The following is a 20,204-nucleotide window of genomic DNA, read 5'->3' as shown; positions in this document are numbered from 1 at the left end:
AGGGACCTGTAGAGGGTACTAAGGGACCAGCCAAGAGGGGAGGTCAGGTGGGAGGAACAAGGGGAAGGGGAGGTGGGAGGCTCCCACCGTTTCCCTGACAACGGTTAGGGGAAAACCAGTGTGCAATCTGCAAGGAAAAGGGGCATTGGAAGCTTTAAGAGCCTGGTAATAAGAGAAAGGCTTCAAAAAGTGCTCCGTCATGACTACTTATCATAATCACTTTTGAACACCTGAAAACTACGTGCGGTATGGGCCGTGAGTAGCCCACCTTCAGGCCCATAAAAAGGAAGGCAAAACTGGTGCAAAATGTGGAGGGGAAAGCAAGGGGCAGAATCCCTGACCTTTGCCTTTCCTCTGCCCCCCACTACCACTGCCTGCCACGAGACACCCTGATGCCTCCGGGAGCTGACGCTACCCACCTAGGGAGAACCCCCCAATCCTGCACCCCTGGACCGAAATCCCGAGTGAGTTGTGAAACCCCTACCCCTGATCCTGCGTCCCGTGGCAAGAGCACCGCAAGTGGACCAAAGTTCAGCTGCAGCAACTGGGCACCGCGCCTGCATCTGGGAGGACGGGCCACCGCATTCCAGCCAAACTGCTCCAGAGATAGGAGAAGGCATATAAGATGCTTCAAACAGCAGAAAAAAAAGGGCAAAACTGCTCTGCTCCCCCCACCCCATCTCAGCAGCAACAAAAGTAGCACAGTGTGGTGGTGACCTATCCTATGCTTTTTAAAGTAACCTTGGCTTTTTCTAACTTTTCTCTTTTTTTCTCTTTGCCTCTCTTACTATTAAATAAAAATATATCGATTTTTTGGCACTAACATCTAATCTCATTTGGTTTTAATCTCGTTTTTGAGAATACTTTGAACCTTCAAAGTTCTTTCCATTTTATACACAGAGACTTAGCTTTCTTTGCTCTTCTGGGGTTAAACTGGATTGTAACAGAAGCAAGAATGCCCACAGGCTGGAAAGCTGGACCTGGTCTTACAGGCTGTTACATTAGAAGATGAAGATTGAAGGGGACCGGGGGATTCTACCCCAGCTGAACCCCTGGTTACATTGAGGCTGGGGAAAGAAGAAGTGGAATTTTTGATGGACACCGGAGCAACTTATTCTGTATAGAATACACACAAAGGGAAACTTAGTAGGAATGTGGTACATGTAAATTGGTGCTACAGGGAAAAGCAAAACTCGGTCCTTTTTACAACCCATGAAATTTAAATTAGGAAAGAATTGGATTACTCACCAGTTTCTATATAAGCCTAAATTCCCAGTCCCCTTGCTGGGAGAGATTTATTGGGAAAACTGGATGCTCAAATAATTTTTCAGGATGGGGAAATACAAATTTAAATACCAGAATCAAAAGCCATTGAGGCAAGGATTTTTATGTTACAGGAGTCAAATGAATTGGGAAAAATACCAGAGGAGGTAGAGAATGCTGTGACCCCATTGGTATGGGCCACTGAAATGCCTGGACAATCAAAAGTGGCCAAACCAGTGAGGATTACTCTCAAACCTGAAGCTAAACTGGTAAGGCAAAAATAATATCCTATTAATTGAGAGACAAGGAAGGGGCTGGAAAAACTTACAGAAAAATTTTTTAGAATATGGGTTATTGAAGGAATGTGAATCAGAATATAACACACCAATATTACCAATTAAAAAGCAAAATGGAGAATATAGGTTAGTGCAAGATTTAAGGGCCATTAATAAAATAATACCAGATATTCATCCAGTAGTAGCTAATCCATACACACTTTTGACAGAACTAAAAGGGGAATATAAATGGTTTACAGTGATTGATCTTAAGGATGACTTTTTCTGCATAGCCTTGGAGGAAAATAGTCAAGCAATAATTTGCTTTTGAATATGAAAGTCCCACCTCTGGATGCAAAGTTCAGTTAACCTGGACCGTCCTACTGCAGGGATTTAAAAATAGTCCAACAATATTTGGAAATCAACTAGCAAAAGAATTAGAACAATGGAAGAAAAATAACAGTTTTACAGTATGTGGACGACATTCTGCTGGCAGCGGAGACCCAAAACCAATGCCTACAAATGACCATAAGTCTGTTGAACTTTCTGGGACAGAATGGTTACAGAGTAACTAAAAGAAAAGCTCAAATAGGAAAGACAACTGTGAACTATTTGGGCTTCGAGATCACTCAAGGGTAGAAAATTCTTGGCCTTGACAAAAAGGAAGCAATCTGCCAAACTCCAGAACCTGGGAATATACGAGAATTACTAGGCTTTCTGGGAGTGGTTGGGTGGTGCCAGTTGTGGATATTAAACTATGGACTTCTAGTGAAGCCCCTCTATGAATCCCTAAAAGAAACAAAGAAAGGACAATTGGTGTGGACTCCTGAGTGCCAAACTGCCTTCCAAAAACTGAAAAAGGCATTAATGACAGCACCTGCATTACGGCTTCCTGACTTAACCAAGCCCTTTGAACTGTTTGTACATGAGAGGCAACATTTAGCCCTGGGGTCCTGATACAGAAGCTGGGAACCTGGAAGAGACCTGTGGGCTATTTCTTCAAACAACTGGACAACGTGAGCAAAGGATGGCCAGGATGCTTGCGAGCGGTCACTGCAACTGTTCTACTGATCCAAGAGGTCAGGAAGCTCACGACTGGACAACACATAACTGTTTTTGTCCCTTACATGGTGATATCCGTATTAGAGTAAAAGGCGGGGGGGGATATTGGCTATCCCCCAGCAGGATGCTCAAATACCAAGTTGCGCTTTTGGAACAGGATGATGTGGAATTGAAGACGACAACAGCCACGAATCCAATCATGTTCCTTGATCCAAAGGCAGTGGATGAGGGAGCCCTGGCACATCATTGTCTCCAAACTATCGAACAGGTATATTTCAGCAGAACTGATTTGCAAGACGATCCAATAGAGAATCCTGATTTAGAATTATTCACAGATGGGAGCAGTTTCGTGAAGGATGGAAAACGGATGCCAGGATACAGTGGTAACCACTGCTGAAGTATTAGAAGCTCTATCTTTACCAATTAACACATCAGCACAAAAGGCAGAAATAACAGCACTAAAACAAGCTTTGAATTTGGCAACGGGCAAAAGGGTGAATATTTGGACTGATTCTAGGTATGCATTTGGTGTAATTCATGCCCAAGGAGCTATATGGAAGGAAAGGGAACTGCTATCAGCTCAAGGATCAGCCATTAAACACAAAGAAGAAATTTTACAACTTTTGGAAGAAATTTAAAAACCAAAAGAGGTGGCAGTGATGCATTGCAAAGCACATCAACCTGGGCAAGCTAATATTATTGTGGGAAACCAATTGGCAGATAAAGCAGCTTGAGGAGTAGCTGAAAATGGCATCCTAGCGTTAATACCACAAAGACAAACTGAAATATCTGAATTTAAGCCTAATTATGACAGTGCGGATCAGTGCTTAGCAAACACATTAAAAGCCACTGAGAATCAGAAGCGATGGTGGGTAACAGACAGCCAACAGGTTATAGTTCCAACTTCTGTAATGAGGAAAATAATGGAAAAAGAACACAACAAAACCCATCGGGGAATTGAGTCCATGATATCTAGTCTCCAAAGCTCTGTACTCAGCGTAGGAATAACTGAAATAGCAAAATCAATCCTAGTGAAATGTCCAATTTGTTTAAAAAACAATCCCATATATAGGAAGAGGCCACCTCCTGGAACAACTAAACAGGGAAATTCACCTGGAGATTACTGGTAAATAGATTTCTCTGAATTACCCAGACAAAATGGGTACAGGTATCTTTTGGAATTGGTAGATGCTTTTTCCAGATGGCCAGAAGCCTTTCCCTGGCACACCAATAAAGCTAGGGAAGTGGTAAAAATCATGCTTAAAGAAATCATACTGAGATTTGGGGTACCACTTGGGATGTCCTCAGAGGTCCACATTTTATAGCAGATGTGGTGCAACAGCTGAGCAGAATTCTAGGCATAAAATGGGACTTACACACACCTTGGCGACCACAATGAAGTGGGAAAGCGGAAAGGATGAATCAGACTTTGAAACGACAAATTAGCAAAATGTGTCAAGAAACTTCCTTAAAATGGCCACAGGCCCTCCCTCTGACTCTTTTGTGAGTCAGAATTCAGCCAAGGTCAAAAACCAAAGTAAGTCTCTATGAATTGCTGTATGGACAGCCATATCAAACACCATCCATTCCTGGAGAAATACATTCAAAGGGAGAAACAGATTTAAATCTATACTTAATTTCTTTAGGAAAAACTCATGCTGAACTCCATCGGTTTATAACCCTATTGGGACCAGTTGCTGTGGATGCACCTGTTCACCCATACCAACCTGGGGACTTCATACATGTAAAGACCTGGAACTCTGAACCCTTGAAAGAAAAGTGGAAAGGACTCTTTGAAGTCCTCCTGGTAACCTACACGGAACTTAAGGTGGAAGGAATCAAACCCTGGGTCCATCACATGTGAGTAAAACAATCAACCACACATTAAACACAGCAGAAACAAGATTAATTAACACCATGGAGGGTTTTTTTTGTATATAAATCCTATTGTTTTATGTATATGATATGATTTTCTAGGGGGATATTATTTATTGGATCTAAATGAAGATGATAAATAATTGCATATTTATAATAATAATAGAAACTATGTTGTTAATCTCTGGGAAGAGAAATGTGATCTTAAAGCTAGTGCAAGATTTTGGCAGATTACAGAATGTAACAGCTTGTTTGCCAACACCAACCTCCACAGAAAATCCAGTTCCATGGGGAGCTTTAGTCAGCAATTTGACAAAAATTTGGGAACACATGGGAAGGAAATAGCACCCATGCAAATTGGACAGGGATGGAAGGAGAATATTCCTTACAATGGACACGTAAGAATGATACTGTTGAGAATTGTGATATCTCAAAACCAGATCTGGAAATAACCTCAGGAAATATTTATTGGCAGACAGACTGCACTAATACCCCTTGGGGATGTCAAATACTGGAAATATGGAACAGCCCTCAAACGGGACAATGGGAATATATTCAGCCAGTTCAGTGGGTTCTGGACTGAGAAGGGAATCCAGGCCTCCCAGAAGACCCCTTACAGGTCAGTATAAAATATTCTGATTTAATAAGGTCAAGGCAAAAGAATCCAAAGATATAAGACTTAAGCTGCGCCAAGGGAAATTTAGGTTGGATGTTAGGAAAAAGTTTTTTACTGAAGGAGTGATAAAGTTCTGGAATTGTCTGCCCAGGGAGGTGGTCAAGTCACCATCCCTGGATGTGTTTAAAAAAAGATTGGATGTGGCACTCAGTGCCATGGTTTAGTTGAGGTGGTGTTAGGGCATGGATTGGACTCGGTGATCTTGAAGGTCTCTTCCAACCTGGTGATTCTGTGATTCTGTGAAGAAAAGCGGAATTGCACTCAGGTATACACTTGTACCAGTAGGAATCCTGAGATACAGCGACTCATGACTGTGGCTCAAGCTCTAAGGTTAGGATGTGTTTGTAGAAGTTATTCTACCTTTCTTAATGACACCTGGTCTCACCTAACAAATAACAAGACTTGGAGAGAGATAGACTGTCAGCAGGACACAGTAAAATCATTAGGACCCACAGTATGGGTGGGAAGTAATGGAATCTGGACCACACATTTGGCCTTGGGAGAATCAAGAGTGCAATGGACACTGGGAATATTAACATTATGTCCCTTGTGGAAGGACTCACCATTGGGAACCCAACTATGGGGAAAAGTTAAACGTGATGAGACTTGTGTCACAGCGGGGATTACTGCAACAAGCATATTTCAAACCAGGAGTCCCATGGAAACGAAGTATATATGGACAGATTCGTGGTAGATGTTTCAGAGATGTTTATTTCTCCAGCCGCATGGCCAGGGCTCAGCTCAGGAACTCTGCAGTCACAGGACCCGAGGGTCCTTGGCGTTATCAGGGAACCCAAACCAACCAATGGGGAATGAAGCTGAGCAGGGGCAGGGAAACCCTGTGTCTCCCCTCCAGGGCCCCTCTCCCAGGGCTCCATGGCAGGGGGGAAGGGACCCCAACAACTTGGAAACACCCCAGTACAGGAACCATAGTGGGATGGATTTTAGAATCCATCTTCACAAATATCTACCTTCAGAAACAGACTAACCATACACAATTTTTGGTAACAGATGCACGATATTAAGAGTTATGGGCTATAAGTTATGAAACCTTATGACTTCAATGGTGAATAAGTGAATTCACGTGATAGAGTAGTCTGGGCAAAAGGAGATTGAGCCTGTTTGTTGTATTTCTTATTGAGACCATGATAAAAAGTTTAAATCACAGAGTATGTCATCCTGAAAATTTGAGATCCAAAGAGACTGTGACACTGTGGACTTTGTTTTGAAACCTTCAGCCCTACCTCCCACGTGTATAAACCAAACACAAGTCTTCCTTACACACACATTCCCACAAAATCAAGCATAATGTTATATACAGGCCTATTTTAATTTTTTTTGTGGAAAAACAAATGGTTATTGCTGCAATGAAACTTCTCCAGAGTTGAAAGGTTAGACCAAACCTGCTTCCACAATCAGCCTTCACTATGATCCCCAGACTGTGATGTGATCAAGAGCAAAGCACCAAATACACAGATCATCTCTGCAGGGCATTAACTGACCACCAGGATGTTATCTACCAGAGTGGAGAGAACATGGCTTTTTTTTAAGAGCTTATAAAATTACAGACCTAGGCAATGTAAAACTACTGCATACTAAAAACCAAATCTTTCAGGCTACCCGCAGATCTCAGTTTTTCCCCTTCTTCTGAAACCTACCCAATAGAGTCATGTTCTTATATATATGAAGTGAAATAATGCACCATATCACACATTGCTTTAATAATTCTGTAATATTTTCCTTTTTTTTCCTACAAGATATGTCACACATTTAGTACAAGAGTCTGTTCAATATGAACCCATAAAGCACAGAATAGTATATGGTATGGATTTTTGACAGGATTAACTCTTATTAAAAACTTTGCTTTAACTAACACATTAAAAAGTCATTTGCACCAAATCTCTCTGATAGGAGAAATGGGTGTTAATGTCTGCACAAACTACTAGATCTGAAAGAACCAATCAGGTTCTGGAAGAATGGGTGTGGGAGTCTTCACGAACATCAAGCCGCACAAGTTTGTTGCAGAACCCAGCACAGTCAGAACTTCTGCACTTTAGGAGAAAATGCTCAGGCTTAATGGACTTATGAATATTAACTTCTTTGCCCAGGGTGTGCTTAAAGCTAATTTTAAGGGTCATACAATGCATGATGAAGGGGGGATACATGTTAAAGGGAGAATATGTAGTAGACAGTCCCAGAAGTCTGTACCTTCCTAGTACTGCAGCCAATGGGGAAAGGAGGAGGGCAACATGCAGTCGGGAGTTTAGGATAAAAGGAGGCTGCATCCTCCAAAAACTTGAGAGAGACCCCATGAGGGTATGGCCTTGTGGACTCTTTCCCTTTATTCGAATAAAGTTGATTCTTGCAGGACTCCTCTGTCTCCTTTGTGGATGCTGGTCTTTCACAGCGTGATTTTCCACATATCTCTAAATCATTGGAATACAAAGTAACTTCCATTTTTGGTCAAAATATTGCTTCTTTAAGAGGAAATCCATATTCCTCCAAAAAAATCATAAAATACAAATTTAGCTACTGAGATGGTAAGAACATGTTTGTATTATCTACTCTGTTTTAAAATAAAATAAAACTTGAAGCTTTAAATTCTTTACTGGGAGTTTAGGTAGCAATTAAAATCATACACAATTGGAAAGAAAACATGCTGATAAAGCCATCTGCACTATATTAGAGAAAACAGTACTTCATATTATTTACTCTTTGTGAGTCTATAAAAATTACAATATATAGATGAACAAAATTTTAAAAATTCGCAAAAATAAAACTGAAGGAGTCTATATCTTATTCAGCTTTCTGATTCTTTAATTGGGTGGCACTGTACTAAGGCTTTGTCAGCCTAAGGCTGATAATAAACTCTATTTGGAGATCTAAAGGTATACTAAATTTTGCAAAGATTGTGATGCAATGGTGCTGAATTAAAACTATTTTTACTCCTCTCTTCAGCTTTTCTAGAAGTCTGTAAGGGAACAGACCTGGATCCAATGTCTTTTATATAGCCACACATACACACATGCAAAAGAAAATGTAATACTAGACATACATATATAAAAATGTAATTTCTCTGTGCTTTCTCAAGTCCGTGTCTTCTTAGGTCAGTGCTCACTAAACCATCCTTTTTCTTCCCACAGACTGATCTTGTGGTTAAGCCAGCAGCAACAGCGAAGCAAATATTTCCAGCCCTCCTTAACTGCATGGAGCGTCACATCCCACACTTCAGTCATAACAACTCCATGCAACGTTATAGGCTTGGAAAGAATGCCTGGAAAGCTGCCCAGTGGAAAAGGACCTGGGGGTACTGGTTGACAGCCTTTGAATATGAGCCAGAATGTGCCCACGTAGGCAAGAAGTCCAATGGCATCCTGGCTTGTGTCAGCAATAGTGTGGGCAGCAGGACTAAGGAAGTTATTGTCCCCCTGTACTTGGCACTGGTGAGGCCACATCTCAACTACTGTGTTCAGATTTGGACCCCTATATACAAGAAAGACATCAAGGTGCTGGAGTGTGTCCAAAGAGGCACAACAAAACTGGGAAAAGGTCTGAAGTACAAGTCTTATGAGGAGTGGCTGAGGGAGCTGGGGTTGCTTAGTCTTGAGGAAAGGAGGCTGAGGACTGACCTTATCGCTTTCTACAACTAATTGAAAGGAGGTTGTAGTGAGGTTGGTGTCAGTCTTTTCCCAAGTAGCAAGCAAATAAGATGAGGGGAAATGACCTGAAGTTGTGACAGGGGAGGTTCAGGTTGGATATTAGGAAAAAATTCTTCACCAAAAGGGTTATCAAGCATTGGACCAGGCTGTCCAGGCATGTAGTTGAGTTACCAACCCTGAAGGGATTTAAAAGATATGTAGACATGGCACTTAGGGACATGAATTAGTGGTGGATTTGGCAGCATTAAGGTTAACGGTTGGATTTGATGATATAAAGGGACTTTTTCAACCTAAATGATTCCATGATTCTATGTACAGGGGCAAAGTGTGAAAAGTAATCCTAGTAAAAAAGAAATAATGGAAAATTTCCATCACAGAATGCACTAAAATAGGACAAAAGAATATGAATTAGATATCTAATAGAAATTATGGGATTGCACAGAAATTATTAGGAAGTGAATATGTAATTTTCAGCACAATATACAGGAACTTGCAAAATCTTAACATTAATAGCTTCTCTTAGATTATTATGATCAAGGGGAAGAAAGCCAATATTTTTCTACTGTTAGTCACAAAAAAAGCACACAGAAAAAGTTTTTTTAACTATGAAATCAAATATTTCTGTAAAAAATAAATCCTCTTTAGGTGAAAATAAAGCTTCTTAGTAGTGGCAGAACATGAAATACATGCATGTCTAGGGATTTGCTCAGATACTTCCCCCACAACTAGAATAACTTGGAAGAAAAGCAGTGTTATTAGCTACAACAAAACAAGGAAAAGTTGGGATTAATGGATCTCCAAGGTTAGCTAAGCAAAGCTGCAATGATTACATCATTATTACTGGTGGATAGTGGGGTTTAAGACTATTATTATAGCACTGAAGTCAAACTATTTTTATATTTTTTTTACCTTTTAAAGTTCCATGATTAGCACTATGACAAGATCAAAGCATTGACTGATAGCACACTCATAGCAGCCAGGAAGGTAGTCAAGTTGCTTAAATGCAGCAGTAGCCCCTTATATACAAACATTATGCACAATTTATTGCATTAATACTATTTTTTCCTGGCACACATCCTGCAGAGATGAAACTACAAAATGGTAAAGCAGAATATGCTTTGAATCATAGAATAACCTACATTGGAAGGGACCCATGAGGATCATCAAGTCCAACTCCTGACTCCACACAGGGCAACATAAATGTTAACCTAAGAGCACTGTCCAAATGCTTCTCGGACACCAACAGGCTTGGGGCCATGGCCACTTTCCTGGGAAGCATGTTCCAGTGCTTGACCACCTTGTCAGTGAAAACTATTTCCTAATATCTTCCCCTGATGCAGCTTTAAGCCATTCCCACATGTCCTGTCACCAGACACAACAGAGAATAGTTCAGCACCTCCCCTCTGCTGCCCTCCTTGAGGAAGTTGTAGACAGCAATGAGGTCACCCTACAGTTTCCTCTTCTCTAAGATGAGCAAACCTAGGTATCCTCAGCTGTTCCTCATAATTCATGCCCTCAAGGCCTTTCACCATCTTTGTTGCCCTCCTTATATTGTGGAGTCCCAAAGTGCACACAGTACTCAAGGTGAGGCTGGACCAATCCTGAGTATGGTGGTACAAGTACTTCTTTCGATCAGTTAGCTATACTGTGCTTAATGCACACCAGGACATAGTTGGCCCTTTTGGTCACCAGGGCATTTTGTTGAGTTATGTTGAGTTATATTGAGTTTACCATCAACCAGAACTCCTAGATCCCTTTCTGCAGGGCTGCACACCAGCCTCTTGTTCCCCAATCTATATTTACACCCAAGATTACACTGTCCCAGGTGCAGAATCCAGCATTTGTTCTTCTTGAATTTCAATAGGCTGGCGATTGCCCAGTACTCTAATCTATCAAGCTCTCTCTCTAAGGCTTCTCTACTCTCATGGGAATCAACAGCTCCTGCTAATTTGTCCTGTCTTCCCCCTCCAGCCTCACTAATATTTTTCTCCATTGAATGGAATTTCAATCATTATAACTGGAAAGGACGAGTCTGGATTTCTTGATGTTTTCTAGTATTATACGTAATTATCATGTACCAAAACATATCTAGGAAAAAACCAAACCCACACATTTACCATAGAAATACAACTTTGTACATCATTCTTTCATAAACGGTAGATAAAATATTTGATACTCTATTTTCTATTTAATATTTTAAATAAGTACTATCTGGAAAGTATACTTGATATATGCTTGTATACATCAGAAATGAAAATTAAAACCCAGTATGTTATGCAATTTGTTAATTTTTAATAATATGTTAAAAACCAAAGTGCAAAAAGATAAAAGTACACTTTCCAAAGGGGGAGTTAATATTTCACATATTTTACATTTGTAAGGTCTGTTTTGACAGAGTAACATTAACTTTTGACCTCCCACTTGTATTAAGGGCCTCCATCCAGGAAATCAAAGGATACTGCAAAGAATTTTGTTTCTTAAAATGTATAAATACTTTAAAAATTAATTGCTTTATCATACCAAAGCCAGCATAAGCATCTCTTTATTGAAAACAGAAGTCATAGGAATAGGTATGCTTCTGTTACAGTGCAATCTTTATGTCAAGTAGCATTTTTTTATATTATTAAATATTATCTTAAATGAGAGACTAAGAACAGAAAGTGCTTCTTAGTACTTTCATGGTTTTTTCCCCTCACAAATTTTTGGCCACTGTTGAAGTACTAAGGCCTGAACAACAGGCCCTGAGCCAAAGTTGACCTCTAGATGAACCTTCCAATCAAATGTTATATGTATCCACTCATTAATGAAGTATTTCTAGCAATATGATATATGTATTCATTCATTGGCAAAACATGTGTTTATCTTTCCATATTTAGAAACTGGAAAAGGCCACATCTGGCCTTGTTTGGGGGTGTAGGATCAAAGATAACTCCCATGGTTCCTCCTTGAGCCCTGGCCAGGCTTTGGGAGAAACCGAAAAGGAGAATGAAACCAGATGTTCCCTCACTAGATGTTATGGTAGCTTGTTTATTGAGCAGTATAAAAACAGGACCCCTCTCACAGCAAAGTCAGAAGCCTCATGGCCTGCAAGGCGGACGCACTGCAGAATTTCCCAGTTACCAGGTGTGCTGGTTTGGACAAATTTGGAAATATATCCTCTGAGAGAAGGCAGGTTACAACCAGCCCTCCCCCACCAGGTTTGGGAAAAAATAAATTTTCCTCGAAGGAAAGTGAAAGAGATAAAAACTATTTATTTAACAAACACACAGGAAAAGGATAATAATGCTAAATAATAAAACCTCTCGCTCTGCTGAGAGAAACCTGGGACAATTTCAGAGTCCATCCGTAGATCTCTCTCTCCCCCTCCTTGGAGCTGGGTCGTGGTGGTGGGCCCACCTCCAGGGCCAAGGCCTCAGTGGAAAGTCCTCTCAATGTATTCTGATGTTGAAACCGTCCAGCAGAGAAGAAGGGAAAAATTGGAGTCCCAGGAAAACAAAGTTCAACTCTCCAGAGGAAAAGGAGCTGAAAAACTGGCTGAAAGCTGGCTGGAAAAAAAGCAAGCAGGGTGCTTCCTCCCACTCCCGCTGCTGCAGAACGCAGAGAGGGGTCTGTATCTCTGTGTGTCCTTGAAACATGAAAACAAACTGCAAAACTGCTTTGAAAGTTTTGCTCGTTTTTTTCTCTCTCCCCTCTCAAGCTCAGTTTAAAGGCATAGAAAGGCACAAAATTAATTTCTGGGCATAGAACAGCGATATGGGATACACATCATAGAGTCACCCCAAGACACCAGGTGTGTTTCTCCAGTCAGCTTCCCCCAGCTGGTTTGTGGATCTGAATGAAGGGGTAAAGTATTGAGGTAACTGGTGATGTATCTTTCTTAATGACTACAGGCATTCTTTTGTAGTAATGATTAGATGCATTGCTTTGGTTATCCTTTTGTAATTATTTGCTAATGATTTGGTGCATTGCTTAGATTATCCTTTTGTAATTCTTTGCAATTTTGCATTACAGTAAGTTATACTTATTCCTTCAGTTGGTGTTAGTGTCTTTGGTGGTGACCCTGCCCACCAGCAAAACAACTGTTTCCAGAAGAGACATTCACTCAAATTCTAGGCTTTTGCCTAGATAGCATAGAATCATAGAATGGTTTGAGTTGGAAGGGACCTTAAAGATCATCTAGTTCCAACCCCCCTGCCATGGGCAGAGAAACTAGACCAGGTTGCTCAAAGCCCTATACAACTAGGTCTTGAACACTGACAGGGATGGGGCATCCACAGCTTCTCTGGGCAACCTGTGCCAGGGCCTCACCATCCTCACAGGGAAGAATTTCTTCCTAATATCTAAACTTTATTTAAGCTCTTTAAAACCATTTGTGTTAATAACACCAAAGTCGTGGTTTTGATCCCCGTATGAGCTGTTCACGTAAGAGTTGGACTCGATGATCCTTGTGGGTCCCTTCCAACTCAGAATATTCTGTGAAATCTTCTTGCTACAGGCACTGGCAAAAAGTGTCTCTGTTTTTCTTATAAGCTCCCTTTATATATTGAAAAGCTGCATTACGGTCTCCCCAAAGCCTTCTCCAGGCTGAACAGCCCAAACTCTCTCAGCCTGTCTTCATAGATGTGTTCCAGCCCTCTGACCATTTTTGGGGCTCTCTTCTTGACCCACTCCAACAAGCCCATGTCTTTCTTGTGCTGGGGACCCCCAGAACTTGGTGCAGTATTCCAGGTGGGGTCACATGAGAGTGGAGCAGAAGGGGAGAATCACCTCCCTTGACCTGCTGTTTAGTCATGTGAAAGAAAGAACATTATCATATGGGTTTAGACGGTCATTCTAACATGATAGATTTAACACATTTCTCCCATGTAGCTATTTGGGATCTCATTGTGCTATATAATATAGTCAATAAAATATATCAACTTATGTTAGAAACATAAAGCTATTATATATCAATTAGTATTCAGATGCTTGTCTTATAGTTTAGATTGTCCATAACACCTATTTGTTCAGTCAGAACTACACCCAAAAGGATTCTTTCAAGGCTCAAACATGCTACTTCTACTTAAACGATAAAGTAATTCTTACTTCAAACAAACAAAAAAATACAAGTCCATGGTCTTGCAATCAAAGCCTTCCAACAAATTGAATCCCCATGGATAACGTGAATTTTAAAATAATATACCTTACAGTATTTTTACGCACTGTATATCCTTACTGGTTTTTAAAGAGAATACATCTTGAGAGTACCATAAGGATAATACTATCTTAACAGTGTAAGTAAAATATTGTCTCACAATAAATATTTTCTTCTCATATTTAACCCTTTTTCCTTGTACCGGTGTATAGAACTTTTTCACACTCCTCTTTCTTATTAAGAAGACTGAACAAGCTATAACTATCTAGACCTACACCTACCTAGTTTCGAGGCCATTCATAGACCTTTCTTAAAAGAGCATTCATCTCACTCCCATATACTCTCATCCTGGCTACTCTGTTGTCTCAGATTTGCCTCAGTGTCTTTACATGTGATTACATAATTAAAGTTTGAGGGGAGGAAAGAAGAGGTATATTAGTCATTTGATAAGGAATAAACAAAACCACTCTTCCATAAAATGAAATGAAATGAAATGAAATGAAATGAAATGAAATGAAATAAAATAAAATAAAGAAAAAACAAGAAAACACACAGAGGAAACTTTACCTAGGAATCATATGGATAGTTTTAGCCATAACCTCCAAAAGAGGAATAGAAAAGGAGGTGATTGGAGGGAGGTGGGAGGGCAAGGCTAAAGAGTATAAAACTTTCCAATTACCAGCCTTGAGAATGCATTGTGAAATCCTTTCCCTCTTTCCCTTGTCATGAATGCTCCAAGACTGCAACTGTTGCTTTCTTGGCAATGCACAAAACATAGTTCTTCCTCACTAAAGCCACTGTACAAAGTGAAAGTTTCTAACAGGATATTAATAAATGCTAAGATAAGCTATGTCCCCGAAAATCTGTTCCTTAAAACTAATAGTATTCCGTCATCCTTTCTCCCCCAGTGACTATGCATAGATCAAATTGGACAAAAGTTCACAATGAGACATGACATGACATGACATGACATGACATGACATGTAGCAAGACAATGAAAACACTACTCACATTTTATTTTTCTGTCTCACATAATCTGAGAGACTCAAATGTTGAATTTGTATTGATGCCATGAAGATTTTTGCCTTTTCTTTTATACCCCTGTTATACCTTTTTACAACTTCTGTATTCCTGGTGCTTTTTGCCTACATTCTTGGACTTGTTTGTCAAGCTAAGAGACTAAACATTTTAGAAGCTTCATACCTAGGGATCAGTGTGCCCCAGACCCCAAGGTCCTCTCCAGAACATATTCTGTAAACCAAGATAGAACCATCCAGGGGAAGGTTCCTTGGGGAGGGGGGCTCACTTGAGCCTCTCATTGGGGAATCTTTGATAGATATGCTAATTAGTAAAACCTATGATGTTATACCCAATGTTGGGGGGAGGGGGACACAGAGACACAGAGAGAGAGACACAGGGATAGACACAGCGGGGTGCATCTCGATGCATATGACCTAGACGTGTACACCTACGGATCCTTAAAATAAATACCAAGGTAAAATCCCTTTTCCCCTTCTAACCGTGTATGACTCTTGATTTTAAGACCAGGAAAAGGCATCAGTTGCTGGTGACCCAGATGGGACCCTAAAGACCTTGAAAATTGCAGTCTTGGGTTGGAACACATCTTGCTTTGCCCCTCTCTTTGCCGGTAAATTACAGAGGGGCCGGAGCAACAATCTAAGACTGTGACCAGGACTTTAGGACCCAGCACGGAAAGGCAGAAGCACGGAAAGAGGTGAGTGAAAAGGGGATCAGTACTACTGAGACTGTGCTAGCACTAGGGAAGGAGATCTCCGAGGGGGTTGGAAAGGTTGGGGGCATAAAAGCCCACAAAAGGGGAGAGCTTAAACTTTTCCCCTGCAAACTGTGGAAAGGAGGGGATGCCCTCCGTGGAGTCCACAAGAGCCCAGAGGCTGCACCCTACGCAGCCGCAGGAGTGGCTCAGAGGTTGGTTGGTTGGCTGGTTGGTTGGTTGGTTGGTTAGTTCAGACGACGGGAGTTGTGGGTTCGAATCCTGTTGAGACCAGATTTTCGCGAGCGCGCATTTACTGCTTGCTAAAACTAGTTGCTTTTTAGTATTTTAAAGTGCTGTTTTGAAGTGTTTGTGTAGTAACCTCGATAAACTGTCTGGGAAATCGGAATTCCAAGGCCAGATTGTAGGCTGAATTCTGGAGTTAAGAGCTTTCCTCTGACAGAGTTTTCCTGTCTGTGAGCAAACATGGGTGGTGTGAATGAAAAAATCCCTCCTAACAGCCCATTAGAGCTGATAATGAAACACTGGAAATGGCTGACAGGGCGAAAAACTACTTTGGACACCCGAGATTTGATCAGACTGTCCACACGGGTTTGGCCGACTTTAAAATTAAGTCAAGGAAATTGGCCTGGCTATGGGAGTTTGGAAAATAACATCATTAATGACCTGATGGTAGAACTGAGATCATTACGTAGGTTTGATGAACTAAGATATGCAGAACTTTTTACTATGTATTTGGACAGGGAAGAAGCATATGTGGTAGACAAAAGTAATATGGAAATGACTTTGAGGAAGAGAAAGGGAAAGAAAAAGCCGCAGCAAGCTGACTCGTATACTAATACGGACAGAGAAATTGATACGACAGATACAGATATGGCAGCACCAGCTTTGCGCAATGGGAGAGGGTCTCCCCACCCTGTTCAACCGCCGGGGCAGCCCGCACAGGTGGGGGCGGGGGATGGGGGAGCAGTGGCTCCCCCACTGCCACTGCCGCTGCTGCCGCCGCCGTCGCCGCTGTCCGAGCGGGGGCAGGGGAGGGGGCGAGAGGCCGGCTCCAAGACGGAGGAGCGGCGCGGAGCCCCCCCACCCCCAGCCTTGTCAGGGGCGGAGGGCGGGCGCGGAGGTAGGGGAGATGAGGATTGGCCACTGCCCCCTGACCGCCCCAGAGGCAGAGAAGAAGCAGGTATGCCACCGCCCCCTGACTTTTCCAGAGGCAGGGAAGGGGTGGATTGGCCACCGCCCCCTGACCGCCCCAGAGGCGGAGAAGGGGTGGATTGGCCACCGCCCCCTGACCGGTCCAGAGGCAGAGAAGGTGCAGACTGGCTGCTGCCCCCTGACTTTTCCAGAGGCAGAGACGGGGAAGGGGGAAGTGAAGGGGAAGGCTGGCCGCCTTTCCCCGAGTACCCTGAACACAAGTGAAGGTAGAAATGGACACGGGCAATTGCGGAGGCATTCCCCAATACAGAGAACCGCAAGTTTCCGAGCCAGAGACAGGAGGAGCCGCTCGCTCTCCCCACCCTGCGGCGCGGCCAGTGTTAAAGCTGAGGGCAGATGGGATGGCCCCGACCCAGGCGGCTCTTACAGAGCTAGGGACGGGAGAACCTGCTTGCAGCCCCTGCCTCCCTACCCCTCCACTGCCGCAAAGAGCGAGACAGTTCCTGATCAACATTTGCCTGGAACAAGTTTTAAAACCAATGAACCAATTTCAATTAAAAGCGAATGGGATGATTTTGATACAGATGGTTCTCATGGGGAGGGTGGTAGAAGGAGGGGCAGAATAGCCCGAGAAGCTATGAGAGCAGTCAGTCCCGTCGCTAAACACACAAGGTCCAAAACAGATAAAGGGGGGGAGGAAGAACTTGTATTAGAAGCACCTCTGAGACAGGCTGTGGGAAATCAAGGAGCCATTTATATAAAAGTACCATTTTCTCTCGAAGAATTACAGCAGTGGAAAAACTCAATTGGGAAGTACAGGGACAACCCAGAGAGAGTAGCTATGCGTGTAGAAATGGCCATAAAATCCCAAAACCCAGATTGGGATGATCTAAATGTTATGCTAGATGAATTATTGGATAAAACAGAGAGAGAATGGTCAACAAAGCTGCTATATCTGCTATAGAAACTCAAATTGCAACTGGGAGTCTCCAAGAGTCAGTTAATGATATCTATCCCCTAGCAAACCCTGGCTGGGATCCCAATGTCCCAGAACAGATGGAAAAGCTGAAGCGATACCAGAAATGTGTGGTTATTGAGTTAACAACGTATTCTGTGTTAAATACTTTAAAAGGTAAACTGAGTCAAGACGCTGTGAATGTGATTGGAGCTACAGGGGTAAGTGAAACAAGGCCTTTTTTCCAACCTTTAAAATTTAAATTGAGAAAACACTGGGTCATTCACCAGTTCCTGTATATGCCAAATTCCCCAATGCCATTGTTAGGCAAAGATTTATTGGAAAAATTGGAAGCAGAAATTAAGTTTTCAAAGGAAGGGGGAGTGAAAGTTATAATCCCAGAAGCTAAAATTATCGAAGCAGCTGCTATACTTGTACAGGAATGCCATGGAAAAATTCCCAAAGAAGTTGAAGAGGCTGTCATTCAAATAGTGTGGGCCAATGATTCTCCTGGGAGATCCAAAAAAGCTGAACCTGTGAGTATCACACTCAAAGCAGGGGCTACACCAGTAAGGCAAAGACAATATCCTCTGAAATTAGAAGCTCGCAAGGGATTGGTACCTGTGATTGAGAACTTTCTCAAATTTGGGTTGTTAGTAGAATGGGAATCCAGGTACAACACACCAATCTTGCCAGTAAAGAATGCTGATGGTAAAAGCTACAGGTTGGTACAGGATTTGAGGGAAATCAACAAGATAACAGAGGACATACACCCAGTGGTCGCGAATCCTTACACACTTTTGACAACACTAACAAATGAATTAGGGTGGTTCACTGTTTTAGATCTCAAGGATGCCTTTTTCTGCATTCCTGTGCATAAGAATAGCCAAGAACTGTTTGCTTTTGAGTGGGAGAATCCAGAAACAGGGAGGAAGACCCAGCTCACCTGGACAGTTTTACCACAAGGATTCAAAAACAGCCCGACCATATTCAGAAACCAGCTGTCAAAGGAGCTTGAGGACTGGAGGAAACAAGAACCAGGAGGAGCAGTTCTCCAGTATGTTGATGACATCTTGATAGCAGCCAAGACACGAGATGACTGCATCGAGCTCACTGTAAGTCTGTTGAACTTTTTAGGCCAAAGTGGGTATCGGGTCTCGAAAGAGAAGGCACAGGTTGCCTGGGAAACAGTACTATACCTGGGCCTGGAAATTTTCCGTGGACATCGACAACTCATCAGAGAGCGGAAGGAAGCCATCTGTCGACTTCCAGAGCCCCATACCGTAAGGGAGATGCAGGCCTTCCTGGGAATGGTAGGTTGGTGTCGCCTGTGGATATCAAACTACGGTCTGCTGGTGAGACCTTTATATGAGGTCCTTAAAGCAGCTGAAAAGGGAACAATCATGTGGACAGAGAATGCCAGGGCTGCATTTAAACAGCTGAAACATTCCTTGATGTCAGCCCCAGCTCTGGGGCTGCCGGACTTGACTAAACCTTTTGGACTCTTTACACATGAGCGACTGAATGTTGCTCTGGGGGTACTGGCACAGCACCTTGGAGACCAGCAAAGAGCTGTGGCCTATTTCTCAAAACAACTAGACAATGTAGCCCAGGGTTGGCCAGGATGCTTGGAAGCTGTGGCAGCAACAGTCCTTCTGATACAGGAGGCCCGTAAATTCACCCTTGGGCAGCACATTGTCGTGTATGTACCCCATGCAGTGATAAATGTGCTGGAGCAAAAGGGAGGACACTGGCTCTCCCCTAGCAGGATGCTCAAATACCAATCTGTGTTGTTGGAACAGGATGATGTTACTCTAAAGACAACTTCTGTGGTAAACCCTGTGATGTTTTTATCATCCACGTTACTTGACAGTGTGCCTGAGCATGATTGTTTGCAGACAATAGAGGAAACTTATTCCAGCAGACCAGACCTGAAAGATGTTCCTTTGAAAGATCCAGACTGGGAACTGTACACTGATGGGAGCAGCTTCATGAGAAACGGTAGGAGGATGACCGGTTACGCCATAACCACCTCAGATAAAATCATTGAGGCAAAAGCCTTGCCTCCAGATGTATCATCACAGAAGGCTGAACTCATTGCACTAACGAGAGCTCTAGAACTGAGTGAGGGGAAGAAGGTGAACATATGGACTGATTCCAAATATGCCTTCAGTGTTGTGCATGCCCACGGAGCTATTTGGAAGGAACGTGGCCTGCTGACTGCTCAAGGTAATGAAGTTAAGCATGCTAAACAAATTCTTGCACTTTTACAGAGCATTTGGAAGCCTACGGAAGTAGCTATCATGCATTGCAAGGGTCATCAAAAAGGGAAAACAGCCCCCGAACTGGGAAATCGTTTTGCTGATGAAACAGCCAGGGGGATTGCAGAAAAAGGCA

This window comes from Corvus hawaiiensis, chromosome W (genome assembly GCF_020740725.1).
Source record: "Corvus hawaiiensis isolate bCorHaw1 chromosome W, bCorHaw1.pri.cur, whole genome shotgun sequence".
Classification (NCBI taxonomy): domain Eukaryota; kingdom Metazoa; phylum Chordata; class Aves; order Passeriformes; family Corvidae; genus Corvus; species Corvus hawaiiensis.
The sequence above is the reverse complement of the archived record's forward strand: the minus strand, read 5'-3'. Positions refer to the sequence as shown.